This window comes from Amblyomma americanum, chromosome 8 (genome assembly GCF_052857255.1).
Source record: "Amblyomma americanum isolate KBUSLIRL-KWMA chromosome 8, ASM5285725v1, whole genome shotgun sequence".
Classification (NCBI taxonomy): Eukaryota; Metazoa; Arthropoda; class Arachnida; order Ixodida; family Ixodidae; genus Amblyomma; species Amblyomma americanum.
In genome coordinates this window covers 46190439-46211480 of record NC_135504.1, presented here as the reverse complement: position 1 = coordinate 46211480, position 21042 = coordinate 46190439, and the positions used below count along the sequence as shown (strand labels likewise).

The 21042-nt window shown below is 51.7% G+C and overlaps 1 long non-coding RNA gene across 1 annotated transcript in view; it reads right to left on the bottom strand.

Moving 5' to 3' along the window:
* The window catches only part of LOC144100297 (uncharacterized), a 59171-nt gene that overhangs the window by 14689 nt on the left and 23440 nt on the right, over positions 1-21042 (bottom strand). Inside the window, exons 2-3 of the long non-coding RNA XR_013307605.1 lie at positions 3477-3585; positions 462-570 (exon numbers count right to left, since the gene is read on the bottom strand). This is a non-coding gene — a long non-coding RNA (uncharacterized LOC144100297). The remainder of the gene's footprint in view (positions 1-461; positions 571-3476; positions 3586-21042) is intronic.

Here is a 21042-nt window from a genome sequence, read left to right as displayed (position 1 = left end):
TCTTGAGTGACTCAGCAAGGCAATTTCATCAGCGAATTGCAGCTTATTTAAATATTCTGCATTAACTCTTATTCCCAACTGTTCCCAATTCAGGCCTCGGAATACCTCCTGTAAAGAGGCGGTGAACAGCATTGGCGAGATAGTGTCTCCTCTCCTGACGCCCTTTCTTATTAGAATTTTATCGCTGACTTTGTGGAGCATTATGGTAGATTTTCAGTTGTTATATATATTTTCCTGTATTTTCACATAAGGCGCTTGATTTATATGCACTTCAATTCGTTTTTTTCGCCCTCCCTAGGCGTTATAAGGGGATGACAAGCCGGAGGCTCAGTTATCGAGCGATACTCTTAAAGAATTTGCCGGAAGCGCTACCGTTCCAGTCACCACTTGGTGAAAAATGGTGGCAAACAACTTCTGCAGAGAGTTAAATGCAACTGAACGAAACTGTTAAAGAATCTCACCCTCTGACTATCACGGAGCGGCTCTTTAAATCACAGGTGACAAACGTGCAAGGCTGCATGAAGAGAGCACCTGTAGCGCTCAACTTGTGTCCATCAAAGTTACACTTGTCTGAAAAGGAAACATTCAGGCGTGAACCCCATCTGCAGTGAGCGAAATAGAGCTGATATACAATATATGGAAAGATAAAAACTGTTCAGTCGGATTTTTTGCGGAGCTTTGTACAACTTTCTCATTAAGCTCTTTGGATATCTTCGTTGCTTGCGAAGTTGGTAAATTAATCTCGACTAATTATGCAATTGAGCACATTAAAAAAATTGTGACATGCTCCAGACCTAAGTCAGCAAAACGAACTTAGTCACGTCGTCTTATAGTGCATCGGCGTATTTTTAAACCAAGGGTAAATTTAGGTGGGACGCCCTGTATATAGGGTGCATTCAGAACAGAACAGAACGAGATCTCATGAGCATTTGTGTTTTCTTGTGAAGTTTCTATATTTAATGGGCAAATCTGTCTCTAAACAAGGAAATCGAGCTTAGTTTTGCATGAATCACAGTTTTTTGTGATAAAAATCGTATACCATGCTAGGTGGTAACGGCCAATTTTGCGACTTTGCAAACCGCTATTAGAAACCCTGCAGAAAGGAAAAGAAAATTTTGTGTACCCACACTATTTTTCCGGTAAATGCATGCAAGCTTTCCTGTTGTAAGATATGCAAAAATATCTTTCTTTCCTGTAATTTTGCAGAAAAAGTTGCAAAAATTGCTGAAAAACTAAGGCATCCCAATAAGGACAGTTTTTACGTCAATAACGGGACAAGAAATATTCAGAATCTCACGATAAATTTTTTCTAAGCAGTGCTCTATTCCGTAAACTATTGCTTTAATAAATCTGTGCTTCTAGACCAGGCAGATAATATTTAATTGGGAGTTGAAGTCATCAAGAATTCGAAAAATCTGAACTTTGACAGTGGTTTTAAAAAACTCTCTTCGATTTTTATTATAATTTCCTGATACACATTAAGTACCTGGTAGTTCTTGATGCTGAGGAAAGTGTTCCATTATATTGTCAAAACTATAAAAATAAAGGCCTAGGCCCAGCACAGACAATTTTTCCTTCCTTTGCTTTTTCTTTATATTGTTTGTTAATAAAAGCAACGGTCACGAATTCGACTTCGAACTTAGCGCTTGTGTTGCTGTTTTAGTTGGTAGAACGGCGCCTGCCAGAAGTTACCTTGAAGGGAATTTTTTTCTTGTAAGAATTTTTTTTAATTATTCCACACCACAATACGTTTAGTGCTTCAGGGGGCTCCTATACGTCTGGCTAATGAGATTCCGAATTTTGCGTTCTTTCTGAAGTATTTGATGAGGGGGTTATTATACCCTGGACGCCAAATCTGTTGACAAATGTATTCTGCACTCAATCATTTCAATTTCAATGTCTTAGGCGGAGCTCGAACTTCTCGAAATAGAGGTCTTTTTTAGGGCACATGACTCCACTTCTGTAAACTGTAATACCAAATAAAGGGGAACCGTTCATGTCGCTATCCCCACAAGGAGCGGTCCCGCACAAGACGGTAAATTAGTACAGAACTGACTCTACTCCGAAACAGTAGTGCAGCCCACCTACGCTTTGCCTAGAGAAGATTGTACATCTTTCCATTCTATATATGGGACCATTGTGTAGTTTCTCAGGCCTCTTCCGTCAGGTCGTAAAAGTCAGTACGCTGACTGCGCCGGACATCCTGACTGCTGATATCATTTAGTCTGACTCTGAGCGCCCCTACGGAGCCACCGACTCTTTATAAACTTTCATTTCCAACCAAGATCAAGGTGTATAGCGTTTGTTCACTAGCACACCATCACCGTTACATGCACTTCTGTGCTCTGTGGCTGGAAGCGTGAGTTCGGTGGTAAAAATGTCGTGCAGAATAGCGTATTGAACGTCTGGCACTTGTGCTGTTGCGGTACAGTGCTTCTACCAAATCTGCGAACCACGAGAAACATAATGAGGTAGCAGTAATGAGAGCAGCATGTGGAATCTTATTTCTAACCAGCCGGCCGTGATGGATGGATCGCTGCTCAAGAGAAGATGGAATTATCCAAGTTACCAGAAATTTGGACGTAATTCAGTACTCGACTCCGAAGATATTTATTCAGTTTCGTAGAGATGACGGTCGATGGGCCGCCAGTGGTGGCGTCAGTGGGGGTGAAGCCATAGCTTTCCCTCGGTCGCGTACTGGCGCTACTTCATCGTTTTTGGCATGCGTACGCTAGGCACACGGTTCGCTACAAAATTTTCTCGACAATAAATTGGGCATTTTGTAGAATGTTTATGCATTAAAATTTGTCCCGGTATTTCCTTCGCTTCAAAAACTACAACTAAATATAACATGCCGATTACACCGGTATGAAATTCGAAAAAGCAGTTTTCTTTTAGATTCTGACCAGAAACTCAGCCTCAGTGCTCAAGAAAACCCTGCCTCTACAGAATGGCTTCCTGAAAAACGGTACAAAATATCCTCTAGTAAAATATTGTTTTTCTCCTTCCGGTGTTTTTAAAGTATGCATTTTGGTTTTATAATTATTACCAATTTCTATTTCTCAACTAACGTATCGCGTTCTCTTGTAAACGAAGCATTATTAATTTCAGGAACACAACTGTTCCTGTACCGTTGATTTTAAGAATAAGATATCTTAGAAACCCACCTAGAAGGTGAACTTCGTCTTTATACTGTAAGCTTGCAAAAATATTTAAAGAAACTACTGGGCGAGTGATTATTTGCGAAAGCATAATTATTGTTACGCAGAGGACCACCTTATTTCAGCATGAAATTGAAAAAAAACGCTTATCTTCTGCAGCAAAATTGTTGAATGCTTTTTTGTATTTTCTATTTTTTGCGCAGTATAGGAGGTGATTCTTTGTTTTCGTGGAGCAAAAACGTTTGCCTTTTCAAATATGCTAAGGTTTGTAGCAGTCTAGGAAAGCTTAGAGCATACTCTTCCTGCAGAACATACCATTTTCAAATGTTACCTCCAGTCGGATCACTCTCGCAAATGCCGAAAGTGATACAAGGCACAGGAAAGCAAACAGCACGTTAGGCGTCACAGGATTCCAAAATGGGGCCTGTAAGAAAATTTTCAAAACAGGTGTCAGCCCGTACATTTGCAAGCAGGTGCCACCAAACGGACGCTTTTTATATTACATGGCTTTCAGCCATAGAACATCTAGCGTAGATTAGTTGATATATCGACACCCTACAAAACCTTAATTTTTTAATTGCAGTGAAGTAGTCTTCTAGTAAATGAATAAATATCAAGCTTTGTCTCCAGGCTCACTCCTGGTGGTAGCGATGGATCGGCCCGCTGTTGTTCTTGTTGCCTTCATGATATGGCACAATAATTCCGGAGCTGAGAGCCGATTATTGCCCTCATCTTCCTCTCAGAGCATGTACACACTTGAATGCAACCGGACAGTTATATCTAGAGGTCTTCAACTCGGAATAAATCCATACAAAAGTTTTTCAAACAAACATTAAGCAGTTCTTGACATATACAGTAAAAGCTTTGCACTGCGGGTGTTTCTACATTCTCAAACATGCAGGAGTGTCTTATTATACAGTATTTGTTAACTTGAGGCGCGGTGAAATATATGCATACATAAATAATGCTATTATTATCGTGGTGCCATGTAGTGGGCCTGATAGAAGCCTTTATCTATCGTCAGAGTACTAGGGTAGTGAGAAATCTGGGCAGGCGTTTGTTCGGGATGCGTGGTTGGCATAATAGTCGGCATAGGCGGGGCTTCTGGAATACGCCGGGCAAGCTGGCTAACGGGTAGCGGCATGACGGGCGTACGCCCGGTTAGATTGCTGGCTCTCAATCAATTTGCTCTGTTTCTCATTCTGGTTCTTCTTTATGATTCAAAGACGTGGCAATTGTCACCGGAGTTGCGCCCCCTCAGAGACGGTGATGAACGGCGACGAAATATGGATAAAGGCGCTTTATCAGAAAACAAAGAGATTAACTGAAGTTTATTACAGAACTTACACCATTTACAGCAAGGTAGGATAAAAATAAAAGATTAATTTTGGCAGCTATAGGCATAGCCGAAAAAGTATATCTCAAGCCATAGCTTAGAACAACCGACTGGCCTTCCGGACTCAGATTTAAAGCATCGAGGTCCACCAGTCATTCCAAACACATCGAACTGCACCAAGCGTCAATAACATTATTCCAATGCTTCATGCAACGCCGCATTCAACTTTATAAATATTAATAACTCATTCACAAGACATATATATGGAAGCGAAAAGAGCGTCAAGTTAGTTACAACATACTAACTTCATAGTGACCTCAGGAACCTCGACTGGCAAGCCAAATCTTGGGTGCTGTCCTACAACCTTCCTCGTGCAAACGAAACCCTCTCTTAGGAACAAATGGAAACAAGCACGAGAGCACCAAATTTCACTTTCGCCCCGCGTCGCTGACGCTCCACCATCGCGCCCGGCCTTCTCAACGCTAAGTATATTAGGGAAAATTGGCAGCGTCGTTTCCATGCGTCCTGCCCGGTAACTGTCGCTCTGTTTACCGCGATAAGCAGCCGCCGTCTCGACTCTTCCATTTTCCTGAAAATACACCAAGTCGGTGACCTCTGCAACTGCAAGCGAAGTTCGCACTAAGGCAAAACCTCCCGCGTTGTCCGCGACGCGACTTTGCCACCTTGAGGAGTCGTTCCGCAAGTCTGCACAAAGGAAATGTCTGCAGTCAATCCGCTACGCTTATCATTCAAGCGGCCGCCCGAATGCTTTCCTGTCGGTGGCCTCTTAGGTACGAAAACTGCGGCCAGACGCTTTCGCCTGGACAGTCTGTCAGAAGCGATCTCGCTTGCATACACCGCCCTTTGCACGCCCTTCTTTAGATGTTTGAAAACGCTCCACAACCCCGCGGAATAAAATCCAGACTAATGGAGGTTGTACGCTGAGGATCGAAGTTTTGGCGCTGTAAACTTGAACGCCTTGTCAAGCGCTAGCACCTACCGGCATCCTTACAAGTTGTTTGCACTACAGCAAAAAAAAGCGACACACGCTATGCCCATTGAAGCACGTCCAATAGGACACACTTAAAACACGGTTGCCCGCATGCCGACAACCAACGCTGATATAATAGCGCATGAGCTCGACCGTTCGGTGTTCCACATATTACTGTCCGCAGAGTTAGCTTTGCTTGTTCACTGGCCGGAGCACCTTTGGCCTTCCCCGTCCGCCTCTCTGCCCCTGTGCATGTCCGAGATTGCGGCGTAACTTGGCACACGACGCACTAGCGAGTTTTAGAACACAGACCGAGCTAGCGAACGGTAGTGCCAAACATTCCAGTCCTAGCAGCTTTAGGAGTCATACACACCCCAGATAGCAAAAATGTGCAAAATATTGTCTGACGCTTTACCCAAGGATGCCGTCTTTATTGCTATTGCTGACATATCGAAGCTTTGCGGGACTCGAACCCACTACCTTTAAGAGATTCGAACCCACGATCATTGTGGGACTCTAACCCACGAACTTCACGGGACTGGAACCCAGAGTCTGTGGACTGGAACCCACATTTTTTTTTATTGTTATCATGAATGCGGTCATCACCACTCGCATCACTACTACGATCATCGTCACTATCCCCGACTTTCATTATCGTCATCATCGCAATCTGCATCCCTATCGCTGCCATCATCATCGCTATCACCATCATTGTCATCATCACTATCTGTAGCACAATCACTATGAGTAGCGGTCATTATCGCTATCACTACCATCAATATCACCACCACTATCTATCTCGAGCACTAACTCTCACTATCAGTAGCTATCATTATTACTACCAATCACTATTTTACGATGTATTTACTGTCAGTACTATCATTACATACATGTTGCTTATCAACAGATGTTTAATCGACTTCTACATTTCATCTTAATTACCATAAAACTTAAGAATGACAGTTCGGGTGGGCACCTTTGCAGACAATTTCGAATTACAGCTTCCGTCTACAGCTTCCGTCCACTCCACTCATGAGCCTTAAACGTCTCTGGTTCAGATTTCTCGTGGTTGGATGAGTCGCTCGTTTCATACGACGCAGCGCCCGATTGGGCGAAGCCCCTCTTATGCGCTACGAGAGAGGGTGCTGCAAGGGTCCTGGAACCTAAAGTGACTTTACTGGAATCGGTGGCGCCCATTAGTTACTGCGCCTGGGTGAACGCAGTCCACGTGTTAAGATAGTGCCAGTCAGTGAACTGGCTTAAGAACGGCGGGGCCGTTCCGTTGCTGCTTTGCATTGAGACGCAAGCGGCATCTTTCGGGTGCTGACAGTGAAGCAGTGAAGCGGTGACGGTGCCAAGGAGCTCTGACGCACCGCCCATCGGCTTCTTAAAAGCTGCATAATTAGTTCACGCTGGCTCGCGCCTCGCATCGTCTGCAATGGGCCTGGCTGCTCCCATCCGCGTGTCGCTACTGATGTTCACTCTTGGATTTCGACTATGTATTGCAAAGTTCGCGAGCGCTCTGCGCCTACAGGGTACGACAGAGCAGGATGCGGGAGGTTTAGCTTTTGGGTGAAGATCTCGGCCTAAACTGAAAGCCCTGCTTACCGCTATTCTACATGGCAAAATTGGATAAACTCGACATGCTGTTTGCCCCATCGTAGTTTGGCTTGAAGAAAAATTTTCACATGGGTAATATCCATTGTGTGCAGTATATTTGCAGGTGCGCTTCTTCATGCAAGCAGCAGCAGTTAAAGAACCCCGAACTACGAGATTTCAATCTTGAACGATAGAGTATGGTATTCCCTCACAATATGCCCCCCCCCCCCCCTCCGAAAGTTTGCTCAGCTAGGAAGTCACGATGAACTTTCTTGCGGTGTTTAAATCTGAAAGGCCGGGCTGAATTATAACGTTGTTTAGTATACCGTCATCTTTGAAAGAAAACACCGAACTCTAAGAGCATGCTAATAAGAGGGTGACAAAAAATGTTTCTCTCAAAAATTTCAAAAAGTGCTATTCGGACAAGAAGGTGATAGATTTCGGACATGCTTCATCCGGTTTTCTGCTTCCGCCGGCCATGCTCTTTCGCGCGCGGATTTGGATAAAGTAAGACATGAGTGAATGCTCTAAAATAATGACGTTATACGAACAACATGGCTAATATATGCGTATTTGTAGACATCTGGAGAAGGGTCACTAAGACGACTTCGCGGTAAATGAATTTTCTGCTACTGAAACTTATAGAATTTCTAAATATGCAGACCCATTTCAATTGCGATTTTTTTTATTTTGCTAGTAATCCTCTCTTATTTTCTAGAGCCCTCGCCTCTTTAAAAATTCAAGAGAGAAATAACTGTGGAATGTCATTTACTACAATTTCTTTACCTAAAGCGTCGGCCTTTGAAACCAGTCTATTTTCTTGAAAGCACATCTGATGTGCACGTGAGCAGCTGTTTGCTGACGTGTGTTTAACGCGCCCGGGTAGGTTGTGGTTATAAACGGTACTAAACCCGCTTGTTCCAGCAATCAAAAAAGATGAAGGTGGAAACTGGGGTTGTGCTGCATAAAGCGACACCGATGACACACAGGTTAGCTTGTATCGCTAGAATATCAGCTCCTAATTACAAAAACAACACTTTTCTGGAAAAGAAAGGCTCTTTTGAGGTAGAAAAGAACCAGCAGTAAAATGCAACCATCACCTCCACAGGACAATCTCGCCAGTGCAAGTGTGACACTGAAATCGCAAAAAAGAAACCAAAGACCTCTGAGGCTTTCAAACATGCATGAAGGTTACGTGTTTGCTCGATATTCAAGTGCATAAGTCTGTTTTGAAACCACTAGAGTACTTTCATCACACGAAGAAGACAAAAAAACACAACCTGAATGTTGGAACTCAAATACATCCTATGCGTTCTCCGTGCCTGCATGGTTTGGTTAAGCGCCTCAAGTTAGAAAGAGGAGCAGCAGAGACCTCCAATTGCCTTTTGAAGCGCTCCTCGAACGAAGTCCGTGAAACAGCACGCAACTGCGACAAGAAGAAAACCACTGTTCAATGTACCTAGACGATATTAAACGCACCGCTCGACATGTTCCCATCGTCAACGAACTAAGATGCTGGGCTGTATGACCATGCCGAGGAGGACTATAATTACAGAATTTAAATACGTCCGCAAGTACCAGTCTCTATACTTCAGCCCTGACGGTGCCTCGACGATAACAGTGACGCTGCCGACTCAACGGAGCGAACATATTCTTTCCAGGACTGTCTACTCAGTTCGCAAAAGCGCCGCACGCTGTGTGGGGTTTAGGTCGGTTAATGCAGGCCGCGGTTCTTTACGAGAACTTTGCTGTCGCTGTTGAAGAGACGACGGCTGTTAGAGGCCTTCAACGCTCGGCTGGCAGTAATTTTCATTTTTACTGCATCCAACATGAAAAATGAAAAATGCGGAGTCCTCGTTTTCATTTCCACCGCTTTACGTCACTCCTCTCTATTTCGTCCTCAGAGAGTCCCGGGTTTGATTCGTAGTTGTGGGAAAACGTTTTTCAAGTTCGAATCAGAATATTTTTGCAATACATGCACGTTTCACTGCCGCACAAGCGGCAACACAGCCACAAAACGCCGAACTGTCGTATTTTATTAACAAAAAAATTCTACAGAGTTGTCCTCAGTGTCATATTGAATACATTTTTCTACGCACGCCAGCCGGCGTCTGCTGAAGCTCAAACCGCCGCCCCACGGCCTAGGCCACAATTGCCTAGGTATGCTTCCCGGAGCGCAGGTGCATGGTATCTGCAAACTGGCCCCGCTGAATCTTTCTAAATTTGTCGGCCTGCGTCCCCCAATGGTTTGCGCTTGGAGAGCCATGCTGAAGCGACGGCCTGATTCCAGCTGGGCCGGCAACCCACGTGACTCTATGCAAATGTGTTGGTCTGCGTCCCCCCATGGTTCGCACATGGAGAGCCGTGCTGAAGCGGCGGCCTGTTTCCAGCCGGGCCGGCGACCCCGGTGAATCTATGCAAATGTGTTTGCCTCCGTCCCCCCATCGTTCGCGCTTGGAGAGCCGTGCTGAAGTGGCGGCCTGTTTCCAGCCGCGCCGGCGACCCTGGTGAATCTATGCAAAAGTGTTGGTTTTCGTCCCACCATGGTTCGCGCTTGGAGAGCCGTGCTGAAGCGGCGGCCTGTTTCCAGCCGGGCCGGCGACCGCGGTGAATCTATGCAAATGTATTGGCCTGCGTACCCCTATGGTTCGCGCTTGGAGAGCCGTTCTGAAGCGGTGGCCTGTCTCCGGCCGGGCCTGCGGCTATCGCGGCTGACAGCGGTTGAAGGTGACGCCGGTGATGTGCGTGTCTAATGGCTCTTGCGTAATCTTCCTCGATGAATGCGTCCGTTATGATCGGGATACTGGCCGGGACTTCAGTGCTCTCTTGATCAACTCCGATCACGACGCGAGCCTGGCTGGCTGCTTTGAAAGATTGAAAACTACCAAGGATAACTTGTCGCGTCCTATATCGAGCGTTGGCGGCAGCGAGCCGTCGAAACGTCGAAGGATAGGCGGGTCAGGTGTGTGCAGAATCATGCTGGTTCTAGAGTTGGTTGGTCGAAGGGGGTCTGAATACACTGCACCGGATCAGAGCGTCCCCGAGTACCTTGCGGACTTGCGGATACGTTGGTTCACAGCGATCAAAGGGCAGGCATCGTCCTTGGACTCCAAGATTTGGCTGTACTGGCCGATGACCTGTCGCAGCGTGCGTACGCAGTCAACCTTCCGCACACGACATTAGTGGCCAGTTAACGAAGAGTGGGCAGCGCAAATTATCGTCATTATGACGAGAAAATCCCAGACATGAGCTGAAGGTGTCTGGTGTCCACAAAGTTACTCGCAAGAGGACTTCCGACTTCCGATCACGAGCCGCCGAATTGTGATCTGCGCGCATGATCCCAACATGCTGGTGCATGACATCTTCTTAGTGAGCGGCGCTGCCGCAGTACGCTACAGGCACAGAGGAAGAATATTTATGAGTGGAAACTCCTCTGTCTGCGGCGACCAGAAAAAGGTCACAAGCCCGCGGCGCCACTATCATGCTGGCGGCCTGGAAAGAAACTATTGCCATTTCGGTTGCCAAGGCAACCGGTCGAACGTGTTGCTCCCGTTCGGCCGCGCGCCTCTGACTTCTATTGAGGGCAAACTCGTGCGCTTCTTTACCGCTGGTAGCCCGAAGAGGAACTGGTGCTACGCTTCCACCATTTGAGCACAGTAAAAAAAAACGCGTTCTTTTTTATGACCGCTATAAGATGATCTGTAGCTTCTGGTTGTAGGCAGAGCTATTGTTTGACACTCGCGCGATGACTTTGATTGGATGGGTATAAGCGCTGCTGGAATTCGTCGAAGGTAAACATGCCTTCATGTTCGTGGAGTATGTGACCACGCTGAGTTTCATCTGCTGGAGGAGAACGCGGGCGTCGTGCGGCGCAGCGTATGACCATACGTCAGCCGAGAAGGTAACAAGCGGCAACAACTCCTCACCTTGCTCACCTTCTCCCTGCAAGACTTGTAACCGCTGTTGCAATTTCGAACAAAAGACCTGCGTCCCATCTTAGTCTTGTAAATTCCGAAGGAGGCCGCACTGCGCGTAGCCGCGCTGTTAGTATCACGGCCCTCGAACGGGCACCGACAAGAGCTGCTTTTGTTTGACTTAAGGGTGCAGAAATACAACTTCCCGGCGTGCCCGCTGAAGCAAACACCCGTGTCGTCTGCTTGTCGTCTACTTTGAGCGAGCGCCGGAGCAGTCTGCCCTGGCGCTTCATTTTTTTTCGCTGCGGCTTCTACGACGCGCCGCATGGCACCGCCACTGCATGCGGCCCCATCGGCGCATACAGTTGTGGCTTTATCTGGTCGCCTGAGCTCGCTCGCGGTGAAGGGAGTTTCACCTCCTATATAGACGCTTTACAGCGCCGCATCATCGGGGCTGCCATCTTTTATCACCAGAGCCCGCCGCCATTGCCCGCCGCCATTACACGCCTCCTGACTGCTCGGCGCGCGCCTCAACGCGACGGCTGCCGCGTCTGATCGTTCGGTTCCTAGATGCAGTGTTTCCGATGATACGGTTGTAAAAGAGTGGGAAGACGACACTAGGGTTTGTCCAAAGATTCGAAGGACATGTGAGCACCCAAATTTGTTCACTTGAGGCGTGAAAACGTTGTCGGGCTTCATGTCGCAGAGTCAGCCAACGGATGAATCGCCTCATTCTTGTCTTTTCATCCGCAGGCGGCCTTGCCGAATGTTTTTATTGCTTTTATCTAAAACGGCGAAGTTTATTGCTCCTGTGGCTGTGCAGGAAGTTGTAGTATCGTGTACATACATGGAGACAACACTCTAAAACGCTCACATTCTCATCGTATGCATTTTTTGCAACCTGTTTACGGTGCTTAAAAAACCAAAAAATATTTTCTACTGGTTTGTTAAACACTTAAAGGCGCCAAAAATAGACACACAAATATTAATTATCATGGTAGCAGTGCCATGCACCAAGCAACCTTCACGAGTTGGCGTGCAATCGTTTCAAAGGATTCCGCGATATAATTGTTATAACGCGCGTACGGCAACGCGTTCACACTACATGAAGTTCATAATTATGTCAGCCTGAATCATGTTTTGTGGTGCGCACCACACTCGATATGCGGACATGAAAAGGCTCGAGGTCTCGTTGGTGGTAAGTAATCAGCTTCACTGTGGGCGCTGGCCAGCGGATCCACTTTTGGTTACTGTGTCGCATGGAACGCCAGGAAGTGACAGCAGCGCACTGCAGCCGCAACGCAAATGCTTTGTGCCGAATATGGTCCACGAAAGCTCTCTACTTTGAGCGAATTTCAACAGTAGCACCAAGACGGCATACAATACAAGGACGGTAATGCGTTTTCCGTTCGCACGGCTTTGCAGTCCACAATCTATAGTAGCGGCATGTAGCAGCATAAGTCGACCTTCTTTCTGCACCTAATTCGGCCTCTGGCGCTGCTGTGACAATAATTTCCACACACCTTAACTTACCAGCAATAGGCTCTCGCTACACACGCAGGCCCAACTGCACAGCAAATTAAACCAAGAATTCACGGTTTCAGTGTCCGAACAGCTTGTTCATGTGCAATGTTGTGCACATACCCTCACAAATTTTTCAAGATCGTAACCTTCCTTTCTATATTTGCTATCTAGCGCTGGCGAACGTGTTTGTAGCTTTCGCAATTTCGGAAAGGGTGCATGGCGAACGGCCGCGAACAGGGGCAGTACATCCTTGTGCAGTTTGGTTCTGTCAAGTTCGCAAACGATCGCGTCCCGCACCTTTAACTCTGTCGCAATTCTTGCAATCCACAACACAGCACGTATTTCCTCTGCCTTTCCCCATCTTCGCAGAAATAACACATCGGCAGCCACCCGCGATATTTCCACTGCTGCGTCGAGACGTACACGCGTGACGCCGGCGACTTACGAGGCCCGTAATGGCACCGTGTTCCGAGCGCGTCCGTGGCGCCATCTGGTCTCAAACGGAAGAACTTCGCGCTGTAAACGGTCTATAGCCTTGCTCCGTGGCTACAGGCAATCTTTCCCCTCTTGCGAGGAAGCCGTGAGGGAGAGGAGCGGTGTGGTAGTGGCGCGCAAGGTGGCGTGCAGGGCGACGTGCAGGGAGACGTGCAGGGAGACGTCAAGGAAAGTTCGTTGGCAAAGCGTAAACGACGCCAGGCAGAGCTGCCTGTAAAAGAATCAGACTTCAGGCGGTTGGCCAAGGTTGATTTGTGGTGGCGGTTAGCTCGAAGGCAGACGCACTAGATGCGGGGCATCCGAATGTGAGTGCAAGGAGAAACGCGTTGGGCAGAAGATCCAGAGCGGCGACAAAGGGTATCGGAAAGCGTGCTGGAGGCAGGTAACATGCCGGGCCCGTGCGACAAAAGCGCGGAGAAAGCAGCCTGTGGTGGGCCGGCCGCCAAATGTGATTGGTGTCCGGCAGACAGCGATCGGGAAGGTGCTGCCCAGACGGGTATACTGCAGTGCATGCAAGCGAGAGGCAGGCAGGAACATTCGTCACCGGTGGAAGGGAGCCTATGATGCAAGGTGGGAGAGAAGACATGGCGATCGCCGCCACTGACTCTGAATGCGAGTTCGGCTCAAGGGCCTTGTGAAAATGTTCTCCGTCAGTTGAGTGAGACGTAATGTGTTCGTGTGCTTCGGCACACGAGCTCAAGAAGGAGTGGGCGTGTCGTGCGCCTCCTAAACGTTGGGAGCGGCGGTATGCGAACGCCTCGGGGCCCATGAGTAGGCGTGGGATGATGAGAGGTCAGGAGTGGCTGGATGGGTGCCGAATGTTTAATCACAACTGGTGCAGTCGTTACCTGCGGCTTACAGCGGTATCGAAAACGAAGGGAAATCGGAACAGTGCAAGACTTTTGGTATGTTGCTGTACTGCCCATGAAGAGGTCATCCGCCGCCGAGGATAGCGGCACATCCGAAGCGCGGGGGTTGCTCGAGAAATTGGAGGGTTGCGAGCAGTAGCGAGCCCCTGAATCGAAGTGCGCGTAGGATGAGTAGCGACAGCGAGACCAGGGTGAATGGTCTGCCCTGCGGTGTGCCGCATAGTGCGGAGACAGGTATAAGACGCCAGCCGGATTGGCTCGCAGGACTGGAATGGCCGAAGGCAGCTTGTCGATCTCAGGGCTGAGCGCAGGCGATGGAGGCCAGTAGCCAGTCTAAGCGATCCTCGGTGGCTGACCGAATGATGAGGTGGGAGCGAAGGAAAAACTGAACGACACGTAAGTCGCCCATGGACCAGTGACGCAAGACCTGATGTCTACACACTAATGATCCAGCGCAACCGCTCAGGAAGGCATTGCAGGAACACTTTCTGCAGCAGCGATGTGTCCGCACGCGGAGAACGGTGAGCAGCCAAGTGCATAATACGACGCAGGAGCTCCGTGGGCTTGTGGGCACCGAATTATTTCACCTGAAGCAGGTGTTGCAGACGACGCTGTTCTAAATGAGAAGTGTGCCGCATGAGCGCCGCTCGTTGATAGTCGTAAGGGTGGTCTGCAGGCGGGGAGCACAAACCATCTAGGATAACAGTAGCGGTGACAGGAGGGACAGCACCGATAACATGATCGTAAATGTCCCTCTGAGACGTGATACCACGTAGGCGAAATTTAGACTCGATTGTAAAGAACCACAGTTCTGAGTCGGAGGGCCGGAATTCGGCCAGCTCAAATGATGGTGGCGGCTGAGACGACAGAAGCTTCAAAGCAGTAGAGGAAGCGCTTGCAATGGCTTAGAGGCTATGCGCAAGGCGTCAAAAGGAGCTGGGGAGTCGAGCTTAGTGCATCGGTAAGGGTAGGGTGATGAAGGCCCACGCCGGTAGCAGGGCCGAGGCAGATAGAAGTCTGGAGTCACCCGTTTGTTGAAGGAGAGTCCCAGACGCAAGGCGAAGGTTTGTCGTGTCCAAAAATTTACCCGAGGAGGGAGCGCAGCCGCCCGAGTGCAGAAAAGGTGCAACGGTGGCATCTAATCGAAAATTAAAATGAAAATTGATTTTGAGGAAAGGAAACGGCGCATTATCTGTCTCACATATCTGCGGGCACCTGAACCGCGCCGTAAGGGAAGGGATAAAGGAGAGAGTGAAAGAAGAAATAATAATATAATAATTGGTTTGGGGGGAAAGGAAATGGCGCAGTATCTGTCTCATATATCGTTGGACACCTGAACCGCGCCGTAAGGGAAGGGATAAGGGAGGGAGTGAATGAAGAAAGGAAGAAGAGGTGCCGTAGTGGAGGGCTTCGGAATAATTTCGACCACCTGGGGATCTTTAACGTGCCCTGACATCGCACAGCGCACGGGCGCCTTAGCGTTTTTCCTCCATAAAAACGCAGCCGCCGCGGTCGGGTTCGAACCCGGGAACTCCGGATCAGTAGTCGAGCGCCCTAACCACTGAGCCACCGCAAAGAAGAAAGGAAGAAAGAGGCGCCGTGTGAAGGGCTCCGGAATAATTTCGATCACCTCGGGATCTTTACCGTGCACTGACATCACACAGTACACGGGGCGCCTGAGCGTTTCGCCTCCATCAAAACGCGGCCGCCACTCTCGGGTTCGAACCCGGGTACTCCCGATCAGTAGCCGAGGACCCTAACTACTGAGCAACCGCGGCGGTACATCGGATCGCGCTGAAATGAATTGTAATTTGGTTTTTGAGGAAAGGAAATGGCTCAGTAACTGTCTCAAATATGTCGGCGGACATCGGAATTTGGTTTTTGAGGAAAGGAAATGGCGCAGTTACTGTCTCTCATATGTTGGTGGCCATCAGAACCGCGCCGTAAGGAAAGGGAGGTAGGTGGAAGTGAAAGAAGGGAGAAAGAGATGCTGTAGTGGAGGTCTCCGGTGTATTTCCGAACAACCGGGGGTCTTTAACGTGCACTGACATTGCGCGGCACGAGCGTCTTTTGCGTTTCGCCTCCACCGAAACGCAGCTATAACCCCCTAAAGTTTCATTAAAATATTTTCACCACCACCAAACTTTTCTTTAGTTGAGAAAGAAGAAATTTGGTTTTCAGGAAAGGAATTGATGCAGTAATTGTTTCAGATATCTCCGACACCCGAAGCGCGCCCTAATGAAAAGGATCAAGAAGGGAGTGAAAGAGGAAAGCAAGAAAAAATTGCCCTAGTTTAGGCCTTTCGTCTTTGCCCATATCGTAGATGTGTAAGTTGAAAAAAATTGTTTTTGAGGAAAATATATGGCGCAGTAATGACCCCTGAACCACGCTGTAAAGGAACGGATGAAGATGAAAGAAGAAATAGAGGAAGAAGTGCCATAGTGGAGGGTTCCGGAATAAATTCATCCACCTGGTGTTCTAACGTACACTGATATCGTTCACGACTCTTGCGCGTTTTCGTTCCGCCGCCATGGAAACGAGGGATTCTTCGGTGGGCGTTCGAAGCGAGCGGACGTGTTTTTTTGCTCTCTGCTCCTTCGGACGCTGGGCCTAAGGCTTCGCGGCGTTGCGGGGTCTCCCCATGGAGGCCACAGACACTGTGAACGAGCGAAGGCCTGTGTTTGGCGGAGACAATCAGCAACGCAGGGCAGGCCGCTCTCGCTCACGATCACGGAGACGAACGCCGTCCAGAGGAAGGTCGTCCAGCACCATTCGGCGAATGCAAGTTGAGATCGCTGATCTGCGGGACACGGTGAGGTGCCTGACGGCGGCGCTCATCACCACCTCAGAGAACCTTGAGTCCGTCATCGGGACCTTGGACGTGTCGCCGGCGGACCCACGCGTTCTAGCCTTGCGGGACGCCATGGCGCTCGCTCACCAGACGCAGAACTCCATGGCGGCTCCCTCCCCGCCATTTCTGGCCACCCCTGCGCTTCCTGCCGCCATTGCTGCTCCTGGGGAACCGGCTGTGATGCCCTCTCCCCCTGATGCTGCTGCTGCGGGCTCACCGCGGACACCTGCAGACGAGGAGAGCATGTGCCCCCCAATGGACGAGTCTACTCTCCGGAAACGGCGACGCTCAACGGGGTCCGAGGAGGAGAGGGACTCGGAAACCAAAAGGGACACTCGCTCTCCGTTTTGCGGCGCCGACACCCCCGGCGTTCATCACCATATTCAAGCGCAGGCTCGCGGTCCGCCCCTGCCGTCCCCGGCCGCTCCAGTGTGCCAAGTGCGCCAGCCTGGGGCATGCCACTGAGGTGTGTCGGGCTCCTGCCCGATGCACGCGCTGCGGCGGGCCACACGAGCCTGGTACCTGCGCGAGCAAGCCCCGCTGCATTAACTGCGGGGGGCGGCACGCAGCCATTGACCCAGCGTGCCCGCACTGGCAGCGAGAGCGTCACGTGGCCACTTTAATGGCCACATCCATGGCCCCGATGTCCAGGCGGGTTGTCCGAGCCGTCGTCCAAACTGAGACAGCGGCCCCAGCCCAGCAACATCAGCAGACGCCGCGCGCTCTTTCTTATGCGCAGGTCGTCAGGGGAACACCCCAGCAGCAGCAGCAGCAGCAGCAGCAGTAGACACAGAAGCAACGGCAGCGCCGGCAGCGGCAGCGGCGATCCGGTTGCCCGGCGTCCCGTACAGCGCGGCCCGAGCCTGCGGCCGCTTCTCACGGCCAGCCCCCTGACGCACGGGACGCGGAGATCGCGCGCCTAAAGCTGGCGTTGCGCGCCCTCAGCGCACTTTTCCCGGAGGGCACCGATGGACACCGGGCTTGCTTAGAAGCAGCGGGTGCTCCCGCACAGATAAGCCAGCATGATGGCTAGCCGCCGGACTCCCTCCCGCATACCATCCATCCTGCAGTGGAACGTGCGCTCACTTGCGGCGCGGTACGCCGAAATGCGAGTTCGCATCGCACAGGAATCGCCGGAAGTTATCGCGCTGCAGGAGACGTACGTACGTTCACATGACGGGGAGCCCCAGATGCGGCTACCTGGCTACATTGGCTACCACTCAGCCACCACGTGCGAGGAACCCACCTGTGCTGCAGTGCCCTGTTGTGTCACATCTCATCGCCCCGGGAAATCAAGGTGCGCGATATACGTGCGGCAGGACGTCCAGCACACCCTCGTCGGCTCGGCGGCGGCGACATCTGACGCCCAGGAGTGCGTGGTGGTGACAGTGCGCGTCGGTGGTGTTGACACGTCGGTGGCCAGTGTTTATGTGCGTCCAGCTGTCGCGTGGAACGCGCTGTGTTTTCGTGCTGTGTCTTCGTGCTGTGCCCCGCGCCAAATCATCTGTGGTGATTTTAACGCCCACCATAGTGCGTGGGGCAGTGCGCGCCACTCCGCGCGGGGAGACGACCTGCACGACGCAGCAACGCAGCTGGGACTCACCCCCTTGAACACCGGCGAGCCCACCTTTCGACGACGCGGAACAACCGGCTCCTGCATCGACGTTGCCTTCGCATCCAGGGGCATCGAGGCGACATGGCGCCGATCACCATCTCTCTGGGGCTCGGATCATTACTCCATCCTAATTGAACCCACTGCGATGGAGGCGCGCCCCAAACGTGCCTACTCCATTACCAACTGGAGTGCGTTCAGGCGGGCGGTCGACGAGGCGGCGGCCACTGGCGCAGATTTCTTTTCAAGTCTAGTCCGAAGCGCTCTCGCAGCCACCCAACGAGCAGAGGTAAGGGCAGGGCAGCCCACACCTGATATGAAGCTGCTCAATCTGCGCGAGAAGAGAGATCGCGCAGAGCGACGGGCGCGACGGACTGACAGAGCCGCCGACTGGACTGTCTACAACCGCTTGGACGCAGCAGCGCGCCGCCACGCCAACAAGCTATACCGCCGGCAGTGGGCTTCACTATGCCAAAGGATGGAGGAAGATGTCAGCTCGCGGAGGCTGTTTGACACCCTGCGGCGCATCACCGAACCACAGGCAAACCGCCAACCGCTGGCCGCCCTCGCAATCTCCAGCGGGCTCAGCTTTGTAGAATTGGCAGAGCGGTTTGCCGATCGGTTCGCGCCGCCCAGCCCCGCAAACGCCGCTAACATAGCTGCTCCTGAGAGCCCCAGAAGCGACGCCAGTCCCTCGCCCGTCGCCTCGGAAGGTCCATGGGATGCGCCGTTCACCGCGGCGGAATTGAACAATGCGCTGCAGCGCTGCCGCCGCCGCTCGGCACCCGGACCGGACGGGGTGACATACCAAATGCTGCGAAACCTGGATGCGCAGCAACGACAGATCCTCCTGCAGCAGATCAACCTGGTGTGGGAACGCGGGGAGCTACCGGAGGATTGGCGAACCGCGGTCGTTTGTCCCATCCGAAAGGCAGGGCGCCCACCTACGGAGCTGAGCGGATACCGGCCAGTGGCATTAACATCGGCGGCAGGTAAGCTCATGGAGCATATGGCGTTGCAGCGTCTGAACGAGCGGGCTGCGGAGGCTGATTTGTTTGACGAGCGGCAGACGGGTTTCCGTGGGATGCGGTGCACGGCTGATTCTATATCGGACGTTGTTACAGCGCTGGAGCATGCCAGGGCGGCAGGCCAGGTTGCGCTGCTGCTGCTGCTGGACGTCTCGGGCGCTTTTGACAACGTTCACCGCGCACCAATTCTCGCGGTGCTTGAGAGGGCCGGTGTGAGCGGGCGCCTTTTGCGATACGTTCATGGCTTCCTGAGCGGGCGCACCATGCGCGTACGAGTAGGGGGTAAGCTCTCCAAGCCTCGCCCAGTCGACATGGGCGTGCCGCAGGGCTCTGTCCTATCACCATTTCTGTTTAATGTGACCATGTCGGTGGTGCCGGTCTCCCTCCCCACGAGCGGGCGACACCATGTGTACATGTCCATATATGCAGACGACATAGCTCTGTGGTGCCGGGGACCACCGGGCGAGGCGTTCCGCGTGCGGGGGTGCCTTCAGGGAGCCCTGACCGCAATCGATGCCAGCTTGCGCGGCCTTGGTCTGTCGCTGAGCGCGGACAAATCGGTGGCCATGGCCTGCGTTTCGCGCTCGCGCGCGCACCTTGCGCCACTGTCACTGGACGGGACTCCGATTCCTTGGCGTAAATCGGTGCGGTACCTTGGCCTGGACATCGACTGGCGCCTTTCCTTCCGCCCCGCGGCGACCAAGGCCTGCCTGCAGATGAAGAGGATCACCGCCGCCGTGCACAAGCTCACCGCTCGAGGCCAGGGCATCTCCCAGCAAGCCGCGCTGCGTCTATACAATGCCGCAGCTTTGGGGGCGGTGCTCTATGCGCTGCCGCTCGTCACGGTGCGCAAGCCATGCTGGAAGAAGCTCGAGCTTCAGCACCGCAAGTCCCTGCGCGTGTGCCTAGGCCTGCCCAAGCAGCGCGCAGGGCACTGAATCACATCGACCGGCTTCACCGCGCACCGGACGGCGGCTCGCTGCTGCAGCGTATGTGCTCGCACCCGCGCTCACGAATGGGCGCGGCGCTGCTCGAGTATGAGCAATTGACCCAAGGCCCACCCCCCTACGGCTCCTGCGCGCCCTGGCCTGCTGCCTCGGAGGTACAGCGAGAGATCGTCGGCATCGCGGGAAAGCGGAGCACACCCCTCTGCGCTGTGCAGCAGCTGGCCAGAGCCGTCATACACGAGGAGCTCCAGGACCATCTCCTCGTGTACACCGACGGCTCAGTGGCCCGCGACAGCTGCTCCCTTGCTGCGGCGGCCACCATCCCCGCCCTGCGACTGCACAGCCAGCAACACGCAACCTTCTTGGGCTCCTCCACCACGGCGGAGTTGATGGGGATCCGGCTCGGGCTGGACCTGCTGCTCACCCTCGGCCCTCCGCCGCCCAGGAGTGCTCTGCTGTGCGACTCCCGCGCCGCCCTCAGCCGCCTGCAATCTAACGGCCGCGGTACCCCACTAGTGCGGGAAATTCGCTCGCGCATCGAGCGCCTCGCGCAGAGAGGTTGTACCGTGCGTGCACAGTGGGTGCCCGGTCACTGCGGCATCGCCGGCAACGAAGAAGCTGACGACCTCGCGACCGCTGCACACCAACTACCTGCCAGCGATCTGCCCCTTGCGCTGGAGGACGTGCGTGCGGCCATTCACGACCATCTCCGAAA